This window comes from Canis aureus, unplaced genomic scaffold, assembly GCF_053574225.1.
Source record: "Canis aureus isolate CA01 unplaced genomic scaffold, VMU_Caureus_v.1.0 ptg000252l_RagTag, whole genome shotgun sequence".
Classification (NCBI taxonomy): domain Eukaryota; kingdom Metazoa; phylum Chordata; class Mammalia; order Carnivora; family Canidae; genus Canis; species Canis aureus.
Window position 1 is genome coordinate 1 of NW_027554509.1, and position 24,182 is coordinate 24,182.

Genomic DNA, 24,182 nt, shown 5'->3' on the forward strand with positions numbered 1-24,182 from the left:
AGGAGCAGGTATCAAGCACACTCTTAAGTAGCTCATAACACCTTGCTAAGCCACACCCCCACGGGATACAGCAGTGATAAAAATTAAGCCATAAACGAAAGTTTGACTAAGCCATACTAAAAAGGGTTGGTAAATTTCGTGCCAGCCACCGCGGTCATACGATTAACCCAAACTAATAGGCCCACGGCGTAAAGCGTGTTTAAGATACCTTTGCACTAAAGTTAAAACTTAACTAAGCCGTAAAAAGCTACAGTTACCATAAAATAGACCACGAAAGTGACTTTATAATAATCTGACTACACGATAGCTAAGACCCAAACTGGGATTAGATACCCCACTATGCTTAGCCCTAAACATAGATAATTTTACAACAAAATAATTCGCCAGAGGACTACTAGCAATAGCTTAAAACTCAAAGGACTTGGCGGTGCTTTATATCCCTCTAGAGGAGCCTGTTCTATAATCGATAAACCCCGATAAACCTCACCACCCTTTGCTAATTCAGTCTATATACCGCCATCTTCAGCAAACCCTCAAAAGGTAGAATAGTAAGCACAATCATTTTACATAAAAAAGTTAGGTCAAGGTGTAACTTATGGGGTGGGAAGAAATGGGCTACATTTTCTACCCAAGAACATTCCACGAACGTTTTTATGAAATTAAAAACTGAAGGAGGATTTAGTAGTAAATTAAGAATAGAGAGCTTAATTGAATAGGGCCATGAAGCACGCACACACCGCCCGTCACCCTCCTCAAGTAATAAGACACAACCATAACCATATTAACTTAACTAAGACACAAGAGGAGACAAGTCGTAACAAGGTAAGCATACCGGAAGGTGTGCTTGGATTAATCAAAGTGTAGCTTAACTAAAGCGTCTGGCCTACACCCAGAAGATTTCATTACTTATGACCACTTTGAACAAAAGCTAGCCCAACTAACCCCAAACTTAAGTATCACAGACATATAAAGTAAAACATTTAGTTAAATAATAAAAGTATAGGAGATAGAAATTTTAATTGGAGCGATAGAGATAGTACCGTAAGGGAATGATGAAAGACATCTTAACAGTATTAAACAGCAAAGATTACCCCTTTTACCTTTTGCATAATGAACTAGCCAGAAACGACTTAACAAAGAGAACTTAAGCTAAGCTCCCCGAAACCAGACGAGCTACCCATAAACAATCTAAAAGGATCAACTCATCTATGTAGCAAAATAGTGAGAAGATTTGTGGGTAGAGGTGAAAAGCCTAACGAGCCTGGTGATAGCTGGTTGCCCACAAACAGAATTTTAGTTCAACTTTAAATTTACCTAAAAAAAACAAAATTTTAATGTAAATTTAAAATATAGTCTAAGAAGGTACAGCTTCTTAGAATCAGGATACAACCTTTATTAGAGAGTATATACTAACATCACCATAGTTGGCTTAAAAGCAGCCACCAATTGAGAAAGCGTTCCAGCTCAACAAACAATATAACTTAATCCCAATCATATTACATCAACTCCTAATTATACCTCCTGGGCCATTCTATTTAAATATAGAAGCAACAATGCTAGTATGAGTAACAAGAACTATTTTCTCCCCGCATAAGCTTATATCAGAAACGGATAGACCACTGATAGTTAACAATCTGATAATATCAACCCAAAAATGAAATACTTATCTACCCTATTGTTAACCCAACACAGGCATGCATTTAAGGAAAGATTAAAAGGAGTAAAAGGAACTCGGCAAACACAAACCCCGCCTGTTTACCAAAAACATCACCTCCAGCATTTCTAGTATTGGAGGCACTGCCTGCCCAGTGACACTTGTTTAACGCCGCGGTATCGTATCCTGACCGTGCAAAGGTAGCATAATCATTTGTTCTCTAAATAAGGACTTGTATGAATGGCCACACGAGGGTTTAACTGTCTCTTATTCCCAATCAGTGAAATTGACCTTCCCGTGAAGAGGCGGGAATGCCACAATAAGACGAGAAGACCCTATGGAGCTTTAATTAACTAACCCAAACTTATGGATACTAAATACCTACAAGGCATAACATTACACCAATTATTGTGGGTTAGCAATTTAGGTTGGGGTGACCTCGGAATATAAAAAAACTCCCGAGTGATTAAAATTTAGACCCACAAGTCAAAATATAACATCACTTATTGATCCAATAATTTTTGATCAACGGAACAAGTTACCCTAGGGATAACAGCGCAATCCTATTCAAGAGTCCATATCGACAATAGGGTTTACGACCTCGATGTTGGATCAGGACATCCTAATGGTGCAGCAGCTATTAAGGGTTCGTTTGTTCAACGATTAAAGTCCTACGTGATCTGAGTTCAGACCGGAGTAATCCAGGTCGGTTTCTATCTATTATATAACCTCCCCCAGTACGAAAGGACAAGGGATGTAAGGCCTACCTCACAAAGGCGCCTTAAAACTAATAGATGAAGTCAACTCAATCTAACCAGTTTATCTCCTCATAAGCCCGAGAAAAGGGGCTTTGTTAGGGTGGCAGAGCCCGGTAACTGCGTAAAACTTAAACCTTTATTATCAGAGGTTCAATTCCTCTCCCTAACAAAATGTTCTTTATCAACATTATCTCTCTTATCATCCCAATCCTTCTTGCCGTAGCCTTCCTCACCCTCGTTGAACGAAAAGTCTTAGGCTACATACAACTTCGAAAAGGGCCTAATATCGTAGGCCCCTACGGCCTCCTTCAACCAATCGCAGATGCAGTAAAACTCTTCACAAAAGAACCTCTACGACCACTTACATCCTCCATATCAATATTCATTCTAGCCCCCATTCTAGCTCTATCACTAGCCCTAACTATATGAATCCCTCTCCCAATGCCCTACCCACTCATTAATATAAACTTAGGAGTCCTATTCATACTAGCAATATCAAGTCTCGCCGTATACTCCATCCTTTGGTCAGGATGAGCCTCAAACTCCAAATACGCTCTAATCGGAGCCCTCCGAGCAGTAGCTCAAACAATCTCATATGAAGTAACACTAGCAATCATTCTCCTATCAGTCCTCCTAATAAACGGGTCATTTACACTATCCACACTAATTATCACCCAAGAACATATATGACTAATCTTTCCGGCCTGGCCCCTAGCCATGATATGATTCATTTCTACTCTAGCAGAAACTAACCGAGCCCCCTTCGACTTAACTGAAGGAGAATCCGAACTAGTTTCTGGATTTAACGTAGAGTATGCAGCGGGTCCTTTTGCCCTATTCTTTCTAGTCTTTCTAGCAGAGTACGCAAATATCATTATAATAAATATCCTCACAACAATTCTATTCTTCGGTGCATTCCACAACCCATTTATACCAGAACTCTACTCTATTAACTTCACTATAAAAACCCTCTTACTAACTATCTGCTTCCTATGAATTCGAGCATCATACCCTCGATTCCGCTATGATCAATTAATACACTTATTGTGAAAAAATTTTCTACCCCTAACTTTAGCCCTATGCATATGACATGTTGCCTTACCCATTATTACCGCGAGTATCCCACCCCAAACATAAGAAATATGTCTGATAAAAGAGTTACTTTGATAGAGTAAATAATAGAGGTTTAAATCCTCTTATTTCTAGAATAATAGGCTTCGAACCTAATCTTAAGAATTCAAAGATCTTCGTGCTACCAAACTTACACTATATTCTACAGTAAGGTCAGCTAAATTAAGCTATCGGGCCCATACCCCGAAAATGTTGGTTTATACCCTTCCCGTACTAATAAAACCCCCTATTCTCACTATTATTATAGCAACTATCATGGCAGGGACCATAATCGTCATACTAAGCTCGCACTGATTACTGATCTGAATTGGATTCGAAATAAACATGCTAGCCATCATCCCTATCCTCATAAAAAAGTATAATCCACGAGCCATAGAAGCCTCTACAAAATATTTTCTTACACAAGCTACTGCCTCAATATTACTAATAATAGGAGTCACCATTAACCTTCTTTACTCCGGCCAATGAGTAATCTCAAAAATCTCAAACCCCATCGCATCCATCATAATAACCACCGCCCTAACAATAAAACTAGGCCTATCTCCATTCCACTTCTGAGTTCCCGAAGTAGCACAAGGAGTAACACTTATATCAGGAATAATCCTACTAACATGACAAAAAATCGCACCTATATCCATCCTATATCAAATCTCCCATCAATTAACACCAACCTTCTTATACTAATAGCCCTCGCATCCGTTCTAGTAGGAGGCTGAGGCGGACTAAATCAAACTCAACTACGAAAAATCATAGCATACTCCTCCATTGCCCACATAGGCTGAATAGCCGCTATCATTATTTACAACCCTACAATAATAATCCTAAACTTAACTTTATATATTCTAATAACACTATCTACCTTCATACTATTCATATTAAACTCATCCACCACAACCTTATCCTTATCCCACATATGAAATAAATTTCCCCTAATCACCTCCATAATCTTAATCTTAATATTATCCCTAGGAGGACTACCCCCATTATCTGGCTTCATCCCTAAATGAATAATTATTCAAGAATTAACAAAAAATAACATAATTATTATTCCAACACTAATAGCCATCACCGCTCTACTTAACTTATATTTCTACCTGCGACTCACATATAGCACCGCACTTACCATATTCCCGTCCACAAATAACATAAAAATAAAATGACAATTCGAGTACACAAAAAAGGCAACCCTACTACCCCCCTTAATCATTATCTCAACTATACTACTCCCGCTAACACCTATATTATCAGTCTTGGACTAGGAGTTTAGGTTAGACCAGACCAAGAGCCTTCAAAGCTCTAAGCAAGTGCTATACACTTAACCCCTGACCAAATCACCTCTAAGGGCTGCAAGAATCTATCTTACATCAATTGAATGCAAATCAAACACTTTAATTAAGCTAAGCCCTCCCTAGATTGGTGAGCTTCTACCTCACGAAATTTTAGTTAACAGCTAAATACCCTAGTAACTGGCTTCAATCTACCTTCTCCCGCCGCGTAGAAAAAAAAGGCGGGAGAAGCCCCGGCGGCGTCTAGGCTGCTTCTTTGAATTTGCAATTCAATATGAAAATTCACCACAGAGCTTGGCAAAAAGAGGACTTAAAAACCTCTATTTTTAGATTTACAGTCTAATGCTTTTATCAGCCATTTTACCTATGTTCATTAACCGATGACTGTTCTCTACTAATCACAAAGATATTGGTACTTTATACTTACTATTTGGAGCATGAGCCGGCATAGTAGGCACTGCCTTGAGCCTCCTCATCCGAGCCGAACTAGGTCAGCCCGGTACTTTACTAGGCGACGATCAAATTTATAACGTCGTCGTAACCGCCCATGCTTTCGTAATAATCTTCTTCATAGTCATGCCCATTATAATTGGGGGCTTTGGAAACTGACTAGTGCCATTAATAATTGGTGCTCCGGACATGGCATTCCCCCGAATAAATAACATGAGCTTCTGACTTCTTCCTCCATCTTTTCTTCTACTATTAGCATCTTCTATGGTAGAAGCAGGTGCAGGAACGGGGTGGACCGTTTACCCCCCACTGGCTGGCAATCTGGCCCATGCAGGAGCATCCGTTGATCTTACAATTTTCTCCTTACATTTAGCCGGAGTCTCTTCTATTTTAGGGGCAATTAATTTCATTACTACTATTATCAACATAAAACCCCCTGCAATATCCCAGTATCAAACCCCCCTATTTGTATGATCAGTACTAATTACAGCAGTTCTACTCCTACTATCCCTGCCTGTACTGGCTGCTGGAATTACAATACTTTTAACAGACCGTAATCTTAATACGACATTTTTCGATCCCGCTGGAGGAGGAGACCCTATCCTATATCAACACTTATTCTGATTCTTCGGACATCCTGAAGTTTACATTCTTATCCTGCCAGGGTTCGGAATAATTTCTCACATTGTCACTTACTACTCAGGGAAAAAAGAGCCTTTCGGCTATATAGGAATAGTATGGGCAATAATATCTATTGGGTTTTTAGGCTTTATCGTATGAGCTCACCATATGTTTACTGTAGGAATAGACGTAGACACACGAGCATACTTCACATCCGCCACTATAATTATCGCTATTCCAACAGGAGTAAAAGTATTTAGTTGACTGGCAACACTTCACGGAGGCAATATTAAATGATCTCCAGCTATGCTATGAGCTTTAGGGTTTATTTTCTTATTCACAGTAGGCGGGCTAACAGGCATTGTCCTAGCTAATTCGTCCTTAGACATCGTTCTTCATGATACGTATTATGTTGTAGCTCATTTTCACTATGTGCTCTCAATGGGAGCAGTTTTTGCCATTATGGGAGGATTTGCCCACTGATTCCCCTTATTCTCAGGTTATACTCTTAACGATACTTGAGCAAAGATTCACTTTACAATTATATTTGTGGGAGTAAATATAACTTTCTTCCCTCAGCATTTCCTAGGTTTATCCGGAATACCTCGTCGGTACTCTGACTATCCAGATGCATATACCACCTGAAATACCGTCTCCTCTATAGGATCGTTTATCTCGCTTACAGCGGTGATGCTTATAATTTTTATAATCTGAGAGGCCTTTGCATCCAAACGAGAAGTTGCTATAGTAGAACTTACTACAACTAATATTGAATGACTACATGGATGTCCCCCTCCATATCACACGTTCGAAGAACCTACATATGTAATCCAAAAATAAGAAAGGAAGGAATCGAACCCCCTAAAATTGGTTTCAAGCCAATGTCATAACCACTATGTCTTTCTCAATCAGGAGGTATTAGTAAAATATTACATAACTTTGTCAAGGTTAAATTATAGGTGAAACCCCTATATACCTCTATGGCGTACCCATTTCAACTCGGATTACAGGACGCAACCTCCCCTATTATAGAGGAGCTACTTCATTTTCATGACCATACACTAATAATTGTATTCTTAATCAGTTCTTTAGTTCTCTACATCATTTCCCTAATATTGACTACAAAATTAACTCATACAAGCACAATAGACGCACAGGAAGTAGAAACAGTATGAACTATCCTACCCGCCATTATCCTAATCCTAATCGCTCTACCTTCCCTCCGAATCCTTTATATAATAGACGAAATCAATAACCCCTCTTTAACCGTGAAAACAATAGGCCACCAATGATACTGAAGCTATGAATATACTGATTATGAAGACTTAAACTTTGACTCCTACATAATCCCAACACAAGAATTAAAGCCAGGAGAACTCCGACTATTAGAAGTAGACAACCGAGTTGTCCTCCCAATAGAAATAACCATCCGAATACTTATTTCTTCAGAAGACGTTTTGCATTCATGAGCTGTTCCATCACTAGGTCTAAAAACTGACGCTATTCCAGGACGACTAAACCAAACCACCCTTATAGCCATACGACCGGGACTGTATTATGGCCAGTGCTCTGAAATCTGCGGATCTAACCATAGCTTTATACCCATTGTTCTTGAAATAGTCCCCCTATCTTATTTTGAAACCTGATCTGCCTTAATAGTATAACCTAGACTAGACTTACTCATTAAGAAGCTATAAAGCATTAACCTTTTAAGTTAAAGACTGGGAGTTTTAACCTCCCCTTAATGAAATGCCACAGCTAGACACATCCACCTGATTTATTATAATCTTTTCAATATATTTCTCACCCTCTTCATTCTATTCCAACTAAAAATTTCAAATCACCACTACCCGGAAAACCCAATAACCAAGTCTACTAAAATCACTAGTCAACATAATCCTTGAGAAAACAAATGAACGAAAATTTATTCGCCTCTTTCGCTGCCCCCTCAATAATAGGTCTCCCTATTGTAGTACTGATCGTCATATTCCCTTCCATTTTATTCCCAGCACCCAATCGCCTAATCAATAATCGGTTAATCTCCATTCAGCAATGATTAATTCAATTAACATCAAAACAAATACTAGCAATTCATAATCAAAAGGGACGAACCTGAGCTCTCATACTTATATCACTAATTCTATTCATTGGTTCAACTAACCTACTTGGACTACTACCCCACTCATTTACGCCCACGACACAACTCTCTATAAACCTCGGAATAGCAATCCCCCTATGAGCAGGGACAGTAATTACCGGTTTCCGCTATAAGACCAAAGCATCCTTGGCACACTTTCTACCCCAAGGCACCCCTCTTCCCCTAATTCCAATACTAGTAATCATCGAAACTATTAGTCTATTCATTCAACCCATAGCTCTAGCCGTTCGATTAACCGCCAATATTACTGCAGGACACCTCCTAATCCATTTGATTGGAGGGGCTACCTTAGCTCTTATTAATATTAGCGCGACCACAGCTTTCATCACTTTTATTATTTTAATTCTATTTACGATTCTAGAGTTTGCTGTTGCCTTAATTCAAGCCTATGTCTTTACCTTACTAGTAAGTCTATACTTACATGACAACACCTAATGACCCACCAAACTCACGCTTACCATATAGTTAACCCAAGCCCATGACCGCTAACAGGAGCCCTTTCTGCCCTTCTTATAACATCGGGTCTTATCATATGATTTCACTATAACTCAATATCCCTACTTACATTAGGATTCACAACCAACCTGCTAACCATATACCAGTGATGACGAGATGTGATCCGAGAAGGCACATTCCAAGGACATCACACCCCTATTGTACAAAAAGGACTACGGTACGGAATAGTTCTTTTTATTGTATCAGAAGTATTTTTCTTTGCAGGCTTCTTTTGAGCCTTTTACCATTCCAGCCTAGCCCCTACTCCTGAACTTGGAGGTTGCTGACCTCCCACCGGCATTATTCCTCTTAACCCACTAGAAGTTCCTCTACTCAACACCTCAGTCCTCCTAGCCTCCGGAGTATCTATTACTTGAGCCCATCATAGTTTAATAGAAGGCAATCGTAAACACATACTTCAAGGCCTATTTATTACAATCTCCTTAGGCGTATATTTTACACTATTACAGGCCTCCGAATACTACGAGACATCTTTTACAATCTCCGACGGAGTGTACGGATCTACCTTTTTTATAGCTACTGGGTTTCACGGACTACATGTAATTATTGGCTCCACATTCCTTATCGTGTGCTTTCTCCGACAACTATACTACCACTTCACATCAAACCACCACTTCGGATTTGAAGCCGCTGCATGATATTGACACTTTGTTGATGTAGTCTGACTATTCTTATATGTATCTATTTATTGATGAGGATCCTATTTCTTTAGTATAACTAGTACAATTGACTTCCAATCAGTTAGCTCCAGATCAACCTGGAAAGAAGTAATAAACGTAATACTAACCTTGATAACTAATGTAACCCTAGCGTCCTTACTTGTACTAATCGCATTCTGACTTCCCCAACTAAATATTTATACAGACAAGACAAGCCCCTACGAATGTGGTTTTGACCCCATGGGATCTGCTCGCCTACCTTTCTCTATAAAATTCTTCCTAGTTGCCATCACATTCCTGCTTTTCGACCTAGAAATCGCACTCCTACTCCCACTTCCCTGAGCGTCACAAACCAACAAGTTGACAACAATACTTATCATAGCACTCCTACTAATCTCCCTCCTAGCTGCAAGCCTAGCGTACGAATGAACCGAAAAGGGGCTAGAATGAACCGAATATGATAATTAGTTTAAGCCAAAACAAATGATTTCGACTCATTAGATTATGATTTATCTCATAATTATCATATGTCCATAGTATATATTAATATCTTTCTGGCATTCATTCTTTCTCTAATAGGTATACTTGTTTATCGATCACACCTAATATCATCGCTACTATGCTTAGAGGGCATAATATTATCACTATTTGTAATAATATCTGTAACTATTCTCAACAACCACCTTACATTAGCCAGCATGATACCAATCGTACTACTAGTATTTGCTGCCTGCGAAGCAGCATTAGGACTATCTCTACTAGTTATAGTATCTAACACCTACGGGACTGATTACGTACAAAACCTAAACCTCTTACAATGCTAAAAATTATCATCCCCACTATCATACTGATCCCCCTTACATGAGTATCAAAGCCTAACATAATCTGAATTAACACGACAACATATGGTTTGCTAATCAGCTTAATCAGCTTATTCTACCTGAATCAACCAAATGATAATACATTGAACCCCTCCTTAATATTTTTCTCTGACTCCCTATCAGCACCGCTACTAGCACTTACAACATGACTTCTACCCCTTATACTTATAGCAAGCCAACACCATTTATCAAAAGAACCCTTAACTCGAAAAAAACTATATATTTCAATACTGATTCTTCTCCAGTTGTTCCTAATTATAACTTTCACCGCCTCTGAACTTATCTTCTTTTACATCCTATTTGAGGCAACACTAATCCCAACCCTGATCATTATTACCCGATGGGGGAATCAAACTGAACGACTAAACGCAGGGCTCTACTTCTTATTTTATACTTTAATAGGATCTCTCCCACTCCTAGTAGCTCTCCTTTACATCCACAATTTCATGGGCTCCCTAAATTTTCTCATAATTCAATACTGAATTCAACCTCTGCCAAACTCCTGATCTAATGTTTTCTTATGATTGGCATGCATGATAGCATTCATAGTAAAGATACCTCTATACGGCCTCCACTTGTGACTACCAAAAGCACACGTAGAGGCCCCTATTGCCGGCTCCATGGTACTTGCCGCCGTACTCCTGAAATTAGGAGGCTATGGCATGATACGAATTACAACCCTACTAAACCCCCTGACCAACTTCATAGCGTATCCTTTCATAATATTATCTCTATGAGGCATAATCATAACAAGCTCTATCTGTCTCCGTCAAACAGATCTAAAATCCCTAATTGCATACTCCTCAGTTAGTCATATGGCACTCGTTATTGTAGCGGTTCTTATTCAAACACCATGAAGTTATATAGGTGCAACAGCCCTAATAATTGCCCATGGTTTAACATCCTCGATGCTATTCTGCTTAGCCAACTCCAATTACGAACGAATCCATAGCCGTACTATGATTCTCGCACGAGGACTTCAAACCCTCCTTCCCCTGATAGCAGCCTGATGGTTATTAGCAAGCCTCACAAATCTGGCTCTTCCTCCAACAATTAATCTTATCGGAGAACTATTTGTAGTGATATCCTCATTCTCATGATCCAACATTACTATTATTCTAATAGGAATTAACATCACCATCACTGCCCTATACTCACTTTATATACTAATCACCACACAGCGTGGTAAATATTCCCACCATATCAAAAATATCAAACCGTCATTCACACGAGAAAATGCCCTAATAACCTTGCATCTACTGCCTCTACTCCTCCTATCCCTTAACCCTAAAATTATTCTCGGTCCCATCTACTGTAAGCATAGTTTAACAAAAACATTAGATTGTGAATCTAATAATAAAAGCTCAAACCTTTTTGCTTACCGAAAAAGTACTGCAAGAACTGCTAACTCATGCTCCCATGTATAAGAACATGGCTTTTTCAACTTTTATAGGATAGAAGTAATCCATTGGTCTTAGGAACCAAAAAATTGGTGCAACTCCAAATAAAAGTAATAAATATATTTACTTCATGCATAATCACAGCTCTAGTCATTCTTACTTTGCCCATCATTATAACCTCTACTAAACTCTACAAAAATAAGCTATACCCATACTATGTAAAAACCGCTACTTCTTACGCATTCATAATTAGCATAATTCCCACAATAATATTCATCTACTCAGGACAGGAAACAATTGTTTCAAACTGACATTGAATAACAATCCAGACCATAAAACTATCCATGAGTTTTAAATTAGACTACTTCTCAATAATCTTTGTGCCCGTAGCCCTTTTTGTCACGTGGTCTATTATAGAGTTTTCTATATGATATATACACTCCGATCCTTATATTAACCGATTTTTCAAGTATCTTCTCTTATTTCTTATTACTATAATAGTCTTAGTCACCGCAAACAACATATTCCAACTATTCATTGGCTGAGAAGGAGTTGGCATTATATCATTTTTACTTATTGGATGATGATACGGCCGAACCGATGCAAATACAGCTGCCCTACAAGCTATCCTCTATAACCGTATTGGAGATGTAGGCTTCATTATAACCATAGCATGGTTTCTATTGAACTTAAACACATGAGACCTTCAACAAATCTTTATTACAACAAACGATAATTTTAATTTGCCGCTACTTGGCTTACTATTAGCAGCTACCGGTAAATCTGCTCAATTCGGCTTACATCCCTGACTCCCCTCAGCCATAGAAGGCCCCACTCCTGTATCAGCCCTACTTCACTCAAGCACAATAGTTGTAGCAGGAGTATTTCTTCTTATCCGCTTTCATCCACTAATAGAGCATAATCAAACTATTCAAACCCTCACTTTATGCTTAGGGGCTATTACTACACTATTTACTGCAATCTGCGCTCTTACACAGAACGATATCAAAAAAATTGTAGCGTTCTCTACCTCAAGCCAACTAGGCCTAATAATAGTAACAATTGGCATTAACCAGCCTTACCTAGCCTTCTTACACATCTGCACTCACGCATTTTTTAAAGCTATGTTATTCATATGTTCAGGGTCAATTATCCACAGCCTAAACGATGAACAAGACATTCGAAAGATAGGTGGCCTATTTAAAGTCCTTCCCTTCACCACAACTTCCCTGATTGTCGGAAGCCTCGCATTAACAGGCATACCTTTCCTTACAGGATTCTACTCCAAAGACCTGATCATCGAGTCCGCTAACACGTCGAATACCAACGCCTGAGCCCTCTTAATTACACTCGTTGCCACATCCCTAACCGCTGCCTACAGCACCCGAATTATATTCTTCGCTCTACTAGGCCAGCCCCGCTTCTCCCCTATAATCCTTATCAACGAGAATAATCCTCTCCTAATTAACTCTATTAAACGACTCCTTATCGGAAGTGTATTTGCAGGATACATTATCTCCCACAGCATCACACCCACCACCATCCCACAGATAACTATGCCTCATTATCTAAAAATGATAGCCCTTGCAGTAACTATCTTGGGTTTCATCCTGGCACTAGAACTAAACCTTACCATACAAGGACTCAAATTTAACTATCCATCTAATTACTTTAAATTTTCCACCCTCCTTGGCTATTATCCAACCATTATGCACCGCCTCACACCTAAAACAAGTTTAACCATCAGCCAGAAATCAGCATCTATACTTCTGGACTCCATCTGACTAGAAAACATCCTACCCAAATCAATCTCGTATTTCCAAATAAAATCTTCTACCCTTATTTCAAATCAAAAGGGTCTCATCAAGCTCTATTTCCTATCGTTCATACTAACTATAATTCTCAGCCTACTAATCCTTAATTACCACGGGTAACTTCCATGATAACCAACACACCAGTTAACAGCGACCAACCTGTAACAATCACCAACCAGGTTCCATAACTATATAAAGCCGCAATACCCATAGCCTCTTCACTAAAAAACCCAGAGTCCCCCGTATCATAAATTACCCAATCCCCTATTCCATTAAACTTTAATACTACCTCCACCTCATCATCCTTCAAAATATAGCAAGCAGTCAACAACTCAGACAATAGACCAGTAATAAAAGCCGCTAGAACAGCCTTATTTGAAACTCACACCTCAGGGTATTGCTCAGTAGCCATAGCAGTTGTATAACCAAATACTACTAATATACCCCCCAAATAAATTAAAAACACTATCAGCCCTAAAAAAGAACCCCCAAAATTCAGAACAATCGCACAACCAATCCCACCGCTAATAATTAGCACAAGCCCACCATAAATAGGAGATGGTTTAGTGGCAAAACCCACAAAACTCATCACAAAAACGATACTTAAAATAAATACAATGTATGTTATCATTATTCCTACATGGAATTTAACCATGACTAATGACATGAAAAATCATCGTTGTATTTCAACTATAAGAACATTAATGACCAACATTCGAAAAACCCACCCACTAGCCAAAATTGTCAACAATTCATTCATTGACCTCCCAGCGCCATCTAACATCTCTGCTTGATGGAATTTCGGGTCCTTATTAGGAGTATGCTTGATTCTACAGATTCTAACAGGTTTATTTCTAGCTATACACTACACATCGGACACGGCCACAGCTTTTTCATCGGTCACCCACATCTGTCGAGACGTTAACTACGGCTGAATTATCCGCTATATACATGCAAATGGCGCTTCCATATTCTTCATCTGCCTATTCATACATGTGGGACGAGGCCTATACTATGGATCCTATGTATTCATAGAAACATGAAACATTGGAATTGTACTACTATTCGCAACCATAGCCACAGCATTCATAGGCTATGTACTGCCGTGAGGACAAATATCATTTTGAGGGGCAACTGTAATCACTAACCTTCTCTCCGCCATCCCCTATATCGGAACCAACTTAGTAGAGTGAATCTGAGGTGGCTTCTCAGTAGACAAAGCAACCTTAACACGATTCTTTGCATTTCATTTTATCTTTCCATTCATCATCGCAGCTCTAGCAATAGTACACCTCCTATTTCTACACGAAACCGGATCCAACAACCCCTCAGGAATCACATCAGACTCAGACAAAATTCCGTTTCACCCCTACTACACAATTAAAGATATCCTAGGAATCCTACTCCTGCTCCTAGTCTTAATATCACTAGTTTTATTTTCACCAGACCTATTAGGAGATCCAGACAACTACACCCCTGCAAACCCCCTAAACACCCCTCCACATATCAAACCTGAATGATACTTCCTATTCGCCTATGCCATCCTACGATCTATCCCTAATAAATTAGGAGGTGTACTCGCCCTAGTATTCTCCATCCTAATTTTAGCATTCATTCCATTCCTCCACACATCTAAGCAACGCAGTATAATATTCCGACCCCTCAGCCAATGCCTATTCTGACTTTTAGTCGCCGATCTTCTCACTTTAACTTGGATTGGAGGACAGCCAGTTGAACACCCTTTCATCATTATCGGACAGGTCGCCTCAATTCTATATTTCACCATCCTATTGATTCTAATGCCAACAATTAGCGTTATCGAAAATAATCTTCTAAAATGAAGAGTCTTTGTAGTATAATCATTACCTTGGTCTTGTAAACCAAAAATGGAGAGTAGTCGCCCTCCCTAAGACTCAAGGAAGAAGCTCTTGCTCCACCATCAGCACCCAAAGCTGAAATTCTTCTTAAACTATTCCCTGACACCCCCTACATTCATATATTGGACCACCTCTACTGTGCTATGTCAGTATCTCCAAAAAATCCTTCTTTCCCTCCCCTATGTACGTCGTGCATTAATGGCTTGCCCCATGCATATAAGCATGTACATGATATTATATCTTTACATAGGACATGTCTAGTCCAATTCCACAACCCATTGATCCTCAACAGTAACTAGATGCATATCACTTAGTCCAATAAGGGCTTAATCACCATGCCTCGAGAAACCATCAATCCTTGCCTGTAATGTCACTCTTCTCGCTCCGGGCCCATGCTAATGTGGGGGTTACTATCATGAAACTATACCTGGCATCTGGTTCTTACCTCAGGGCCATGACTCTATTTATTCCAATCCTACTAATTCTCGCAAATGGGACATCTCGATGGACTAGTGACTAATCAGCCCATGATCACACATAACTGTGGTGTCATGCATTTGGTATCTTTTATTTTTAGGGGGGGAATCTGCTATCACTCATCTATGACCGCAACGGCACTAACTCTAACTTATCTTCTGCTCTCAGGGAATATGCCCGTCGCGGCCCTAATGCAGTCAAATAACTTGTAGCTGGACTTATTCATTATCATTTATCAACTCACGCATAAAATCAAGGTGCTATTCAGTCAATGGTTTCAGGACATATAATTCTAGGACACACGTGTGTACACGTACGTACACGTGTGTACACGTACGTACACGTGTGTACACGTACGTACACGTGTGTACACGTACGTACACGTGTGTACACGTACGTACACGTGTGTACACGTACGTACACGTGTGTACACGTACGTACACGTGTGTACACGTACGTACACGTGTGTACACGTACGTACACGTGTGTACACGTACGTACACGTGTGTACACGTACGTACACGTACTACACGTACGTACACGTGTGTACACGTACGTACACGTGTGTACACGTACGTACACGTGTGTACACGTACGTACACGCGCAAGACATTAAGTTAACTTATACAAACCCCCCTTACCCCCCATAAACTCATGTCATCTATTATACACTTATTTATGTCCTGCCAAACCCCAAAAACAGGACTAAGTGCATACAATACTCACAAGCTTTATTTAAATTGTATACAAATGTATTGCTACTCTAGTTAACTTAACACAACAGTCTTACACGCATTCGATCTCGTGGTCTATCTATAGATAGCATCCCCTTTTTTTTTCCTCTCATATTTACTATGTATTTTATTTATTATACACACTACAATTTCAGTATAAGTTAATGTAGCTTAATTAATAAAGCAAGGCACTGAAAATGCCAAGATGAGTCGCACGACTCCATAAACACAAAGGTTTGGTCCTAGCCTTCCTATTAGTTCTTAGTAGACTTACACATGCAAGTCTCCACGCCCCAGTGAGAATGCCCTTAAAATCAGCAGTGATCTAAAGGAGCAGGTATCAAGCACACTCTTAAGTAGCTCATAACACCTTGCTAAGCCACACCCCCACGGGATACAGCAGTGATAAAAATTAAGCCATAAACGAAAGTTTGACTAAGCCATACTAAAAAGGGTTGGTAAATTTCGTGCCAGCCACCGCGGTCATACGATTAACCCAAACTAATAGGCCCACGGCGTAAAGCGTGTTTAAGATACCTTTGCACTAAAGTTAAAACTTAACTAAGCCGTAAAAAGCTACAGTTACCATAAAATAGACCACGAAAGTGACTTTATAATAATCTGACTACACGATAGCTAAGACCCAAACTGGGATTAGATACCCCACTATGCTTAGCCCTAAACATAGATAATTTTACAACAAAATAATTCGCCAGAGGACTACTAGCAATAGCTTAAAACTCAAAGGACTTGGCGGTGCTTTATATCCCTCTAGAGGAGCCTGTTCTATAATCGATAAACCCCGATAAACCTCACCACCCTTTGCTAATTCAGTCTATATACCGCCATCTTCAGCAAACCCTCAAAAGGTAGAATAGTAAGCACAATCATTTTACATAAAAAAGTTAGGTCAAGGTGTAACTTATGGGGTGGGAAGAAATGGGCTACATTTTCTACCCAAGAACATTCCACGAACGTTTTTATGAAATTAAAAACTGAAGGAGGATTTAGTAGTAAATTAAGAATAGAGAGCTTAATTGAATAGGGCCATGAAGCACGCACACACCGCCCGTCACCCTCCTCAAGTAATAAGACACAACCATAACCATATTAACTTAACTAAGACACAAGAGGAGACAAGTCGTAACAAGGTAAGCATACCGGAAGGTGTGCTTGGATTAATCAAAGTGTAGCTTAACTAAAGCGTCTGGCCTACACCCAGAAGATTTCATTACTTATGACCACTTTGAACAAAAGCTAGCCCAACTAACCCCAAACTTAAGTATCACAGACATATAAAGTAAAACATTTAGTTAAATAATAAAAGTATAGGAGATAGAAATTTTAATTGGAGCGATAGAGATAGTACCGTAAGGGAATGATGAAAGACATCTTAACAGTATTAAACAGCAAAGATTACCCCTTTTACCTTTTGCATAATGAACTAGCCAGAAACGACTTAACAAAGAGAACTTAAGCTAAGCTCCCCGAAACCAGACGAGCTACCCATAAACAATCTAAAAGGATCAACTCATCTATGTAGCAAAATAGTGAGAAGATTTGTGGGTAGAGGTGAAAAGCCTAACGAGCCTGGTGATAGCTGGTTGCCCACAAACAGAATTTTAGTTCAACTTTAAATTTACCTAAAAAAAACAAAATTTTAATGTAAATTTAAAATATAGTCTAAGAAGGTACAGCTTCTTAGAATCAGGATACAACCTTTATTAGAGAGTATATACTAACATCACCATAGTTGGCTTAAAAGCAGCCACCAATTGAGAAAGCGTTCCAGCTCAACAAACAATATAACTTAATCCCAATCATATTACATCAACTCCTAATTATACCTCCTGGGCCATTCTATTTAAATATAGAAGCAACAATGCTAGTATGAGTAACAAGAACTATTTTCTCCCCGCATAAGCTTATATCAGAAACGGATAGACCACTGATAGTTAACAATCTGATAATATCAACCCAAAAATGAAATACTTATCTACCCTATTGTTAACCCAACACAGGCATGCATTTAAGGAAAGATTAAAAGGAGTAAAAGGAACTCGGCAAACACAAACCCCGCCTGTTTACCAAAAACATCACCTCCAGCATTTCTAGTATTGGAGGCACTGCCTGCCCAGTGACACTTGTTTAACGGCCGCGGTATCCTGACCGTGCAAAGGTAGCATAATCATTTGTTCTCTAAATAAGGACTTGTATGAATGGCCACACGAGGGTTTAACTGTCTCTTATTCCCAATCAGTGAAATTGACCTTCCCGTGAAGAGGCGGGAATGCCACAATAAGACGAGAAGACCCTATGGAGCTTTAATTAACTAACCCAAACTTATGGATACTAAATACCTACAAGGCATAACATTACACCATTATTGTGGGTTAGCAATTTAGGTTGGGGTGACCTCGGAATATAAAAAAACTCCCGAGTGATTAAAATTTAGACCCACAAGTCAAAATATAACATCACTTATTGATCCAATAATTTTTGATCAACGGAACAAGTTACCCTAGGGATAACAGCGCAATCCTATTCAAGAGTCCATATCGACAATAGGGTTTACGACCTCGATGTTGGATCAGGACATCCTAATGGTGCAGCAGCTATTAAGGGTTCGTTTGTTCAACGATTAAAGTCCTACGTGATCTGAGTTCAGACCGGAGTAATCCAGGTCGGTTTCTATCTATTATATAACCTCCCCCAGTACGAAAGGACAAGGGATGTAAGGCCTACCTCACAAAGGCGCCTTAAAACTAATAGATGAAGTCAACTCAATCTAACCAGTTTATCTCCTCATAAGCCCGAGAAAAGGGGCTTTGTTAGGGTGGCAGAGCCCGGTAACTGCGTAAAACTTAAACCTTTATTATCAGAGGTTCAATTCCTCTCCCTAACAAAATGTTCTTTATCAACATTATCTCTCTTATCATCCCAATCCTTCTTGCCGTAGCCTTCCTCACCCTCGTTGAACGAAAAGTCTTAGGCTACATACAACTTCGAAAAGGGCCTAATATCGTAGGCCCCTACGGCCTCCTTCAACCAATCGCAGATGCAGTAAAACTCTTCACAAAAGAACCTCTACGACCACTTACATCCTCCATATCAATATTCATTCTAGCCCCCATTCTAGCTCTATCACTAGCCCTAACTATATGAATCCCTCTCCCAATGCCCTACCCACTCATTAATATAAACTTAGGAGTCCTATTCATACTAGCAATATCAAGTCTCGCCGTATACTCCATCCTTTGGTCAGGATGAGCCTCAAACTCCAAATACGCTCTAATCGGAGCCCTCCGAGCAGTAGCTCAAACAATCTCATATGAAGTAACACTAGCAATCATTCTCCTATCAGTCCTCCTAATAAACGGGTCATTTACACTATCCACACTAATTATCACCCAAGAACATATATGACTAATCTTTCCGGCCTGGCCCCTAGCCATGATATGATTCATTTCTACTCTAGCAGAAACTAACCGAGCCCCCTTCGACTTAACTGAAGGAGAATCCGAACTAGTTTCTGGATTTAACGTAGAGTATGCAGCGGGTCCTTTTGCCCTATTCTTTCTAGCAGAGTACGCAAATATCATTATAATAAATATCCTCACAACAATTCTATTCTTCGGTGCATTCCACAACCCATTTATACCAGAACTCTACTCTATTAACTTCACTATAAAAACCCTCTTACTAACTATCTGCTTCCTATGAATTCGAGCATCATACCCTCGATTCCGCTATGATCAATTAATACACTTATTGTGAAAAAATTTTCTACCCCTAACTTTAGCCCTATGCATATGACATGTTGCCTTACCCATTATTACCGCGAGTATCCCACCCCAAACATAAGAAATATGTCTGATAAAAGAGTTACTTTGATAGAGTAAATAATAGAGGTTTAAATCCTCTTATTTCTAGAATAATAGGCTTCGAACCTAATCTTAAGAATTCAAAGATCTTCGTGCTACCAAACTTACACTATATTCTACAGTAAGGTCAGCTAAATTAAGCTATCGGGCCCATACCCCGAAAATGTTGGTTTATACCCTTCCCGTACTAATAAAACCCCCTATTCTCACTATTATTATAGCAACTATCATGGCAGGGACCATAATCGTCATACTAAGCTCGCACTGATTACTGATCTGAATTGGATTCGAAATAAACATGCTAGCCATCATCCCTATCCTCATAAAAAAGTATAATCCACGAGCCATAGAAGCCTCTACAAAATATTTTCTTACACAAGCTACTGCCTCAATATTACTAATAATAGGAGTCACCATTAACCTTCTTTACTCCGGCCAATGAGTAATCTCAAAAATCTCAAACCCCATCGCATCCATCATAATAACCACCGCCCTAACAATAAAACTAGGCCTATCTCCATTCCACTTCTGAGTTCCCGAAGTAGCACAAGGAGTAACACTTATATCAGGAATAATCCTACTAACATGACAAAAAATCGCACCTATATCCATCCTATATCAAATCTCCCCATCAATTAACACCAACCTTCTTATACTAATAGCCCTCGCATCCGTTCTAGTAGGAGGCTGAGGCGGACTAAATCAAACTCAACTACGAAAAATCATAGCATACTCCTCCATTGCCCACATAGGCTGAATAGCCGCTATCATTATTTACAACCCTACAATAATAATCCTAAACTTAACTTTATATATTCTAATAACACTATCTACCTTCATACTATTCATATTAAACTCATCCACCACAACCTTATCCTTATCCCACATATGAAATAAATTTCCCCTAATCACCTCCATAATCTTAATCTTAATATTATCCCTAGGAGGACTACCCCCATTATCTGGCTTCATCCCTAAATGAATAATTATTCAAGAATTAACAAAAAATAACATAATTATTATTCCAACACTAATAGCCATCACCGCTCTACTTAACTTATATTTCTACCTGCGACTCACATATAGCACCGCACTTACCATATTCCCGTCCACAAATAACATAAAAATAAAATGACAATTCGAGTACACAAAAAAGGCAACCCTACTACCCCCCTTAATCATTATCTCAACTATACTACTCCCGCTAACACCTATATTATCAGTCTTGGACTAGGAGTTTAGGTTAGACCAGACCAAGAGCCTTCAAAGCTCTAAGCAAGTGCTATACACTTAACCCCTGACCAAATCACCTCTAAGGGCTGCAAGAATCTATCTTACATCAATTGAATGCAAATCAAACACTTTAATTAAGCTAAGCCCTCCCTAGATTGGTGAGCTTCTACCTCACGAAATTTTAGTTAACAGCTAAATACCCTAGTAACTGGCTTCAATCTACCTTCTCCCGCCGCGTAGAAAAAAAAGGCGGGAGAAGCCCCGGCGGCGTCTAGGCTGCTTCTTTGAATTTGCAATTCAATATGAAAATTCACCACAGAGCTTGGCAAAAAGAGGACTTAAACCTCTATTTTTAGATTTACAGTCTAATGCTTTTATCAGCCATTTTACCTATGTTCATTAACCGATGACTGTTCTCTACTAATCACAAAGATATTGGTACTTTATACTTACTATTTGGAGCATGAGCCGGCATAGTAGGCACTGCCTTGAGCCTCCTCATCCGAGCCGAACTAGGTCAGCCCGGTACTTTACTAGGCGACGATCAAATTTATAACGTCGTCGTAACCGCCCATGCTTTCGTAATAATCTTCTTCATAGTCATGCCCATTATAATTGGGGGCTTTGGAAACTGACTAGTGCCATTAATAATTGGTGCTCCGGACATGGCATTCCCCCGAATAAATAACATGAGCTTCTGACTTCTTCCTCCATCTTTTCTTCTACTATTAGCATCTTCTATGGTAGAAGCAGGTGCAGGAACGGGGTGGACCGTTTACCCCCCACTGGCTGGCAATCTGGCCCATGCAGGAGCATCCGTTGATCTTACAATTTTCTCCTTACATTTAGCCGGAGTCTCTTCTATTTTAGGGGCAATTAATTTCATTACTACTATTATCAACATAAAACCCCCTGCAATATCCCAGTATCAAACCCCCCTATTTGTATGATCAGTACTAATTACAGCAGTTCTACTCCTACTATCCCTGCCTGTACTGGCTGCTGGAATTACAATACTTTTAACAGACCGTAATCTTAATACGACATTTTTCGATCCCGCTGGAGGAGGAGACCCTATCCTATATCAACACTTATTCTGATTCTTCGGACATCCTGAAGTTTACATTCTTATCCTGCCAGGGTTCGGAATAATTTCTCACATTGTCACTTACTACTCAGGGAAAAAAGAGCCTTTCGGCTATATAGGAATAGTATGGGCAATAATATCTATTGGGTTTTTAGGCTTTATCGTATGAGCTCACCATATGTTTACTGTAGGAATAGACGTAGACACACGAGCATACTTCACATCCGCCACTATAATTATCGCTATTCCAACAGGAGTAAAAGTATTTAGTTGACTGGCAACACTTCACGGAGGCAATATTAAATGATCTCCAGCTATGCTATGAGCTTTAGGGTTTATTTTCTTATTCACAGTAGGCGGGCTAACAGGCATTGTCCTAGCTAATTCGTCCTTAGACATCGTTCTTCATGATACGTATTATGTTGTAGCTCATTTTCACTATGTGCTCTCAATGGGAGCAGTTTTTGCCATTATGGGAGGATTTGCCCACTGATTCCCCTTATTCTCAGGTTATACTCTTAACGATACTTGAGCAAAGATTCACTTTACAATTATATTTGTGGGAGTAAATATAACTTTCTTCCCTCAGCATTTCCTAGGTTTATCCGGAATACCTCGTCGGTACTCTGACTATCCAGATGCATATACCACCTGAAATACCGTCTCCTCTATAGGATCGTTTATCTCGCTTACAGCGGTGATGCTTATAATTTTTATAATCTGAGAGGCCTTTGCATCCAAACGAGAAGTTGCTATAGTAGAACTTACTACAACTAATATTGAATGACTACATGGATGTCCCCCTCCATATCACACGTTCGAAGAACCTACATATGTAATCCAAAAATAAGAAAGGAAGGAATCGAACCCCCTAAAATTGGTTTCAAGCCAATGTCATAACCACTATGTCTTTCTCAATCAGGAGGTATTAGTAAAATATTACATAACTTTGTCAAGGTTAAATTATAGGTGAAACCCCTATATACCTCTATGGCGTACCCATTTCAACTCGGATTACAGGACGCAACCTCCCCTATTATAGAGGAGCTACTTCATTTTCATGACCATACACTAATAATTGTATTCTTAATCAGTTCTTTAGTTCTCTACATCATTTCCCTAATATTGACTACAAAATTAACTCATACAAGCACAATAGACGCACAGGAAGTAGAAACAGTATGAACTATCCTACCCGCCATTATCCTAATCCTAATCGCTCTACCTTCCCTCCGAATCCTTTATATAATAGACGAAATCAATAACCCCTCTTTAACCGTGAAAACAATAGGCCACCAATGATACTGAAGCTATGAATATACTGATTATGAAGACTTAAACTTTGACTCCTACATAATCCCAACACAAGAATTAAAGCCAGGAGAACTCCGACTATTAGAAGTAGACAACCGAGTTGTCCTCCCAATAGAAATAACCATCCGAATACTTATTTCTTCAGAAGACGTTTTGCATTCATGAGCTGTTCCATCACTAGGTCTAAAAACTGACGCTATTCCAGGACGACTAAACCAAACCACCCTTATAGCCATACGACCGGGACT

General features: G+C 39.3%; 2 pseudogenes; both read left to right on the top strand.

The window, feature by feature from the left end:
- On the top strand, positions 1–855 carry LOC144309917 (18S ribosomal RNA; annotated as a pseudogene; the record flags this gene model as incomplete).
- Positions 856–16,645: 15,790 nt separating this feature from the next.
- Positions 16,646–17,600, top strand: LOC144309916 (18S ribosomal RNA; annotated as a pseudogene).
- The last annotated feature ends 6,582 nt before the right edge of the window (positions 17,601–24,182 follow it).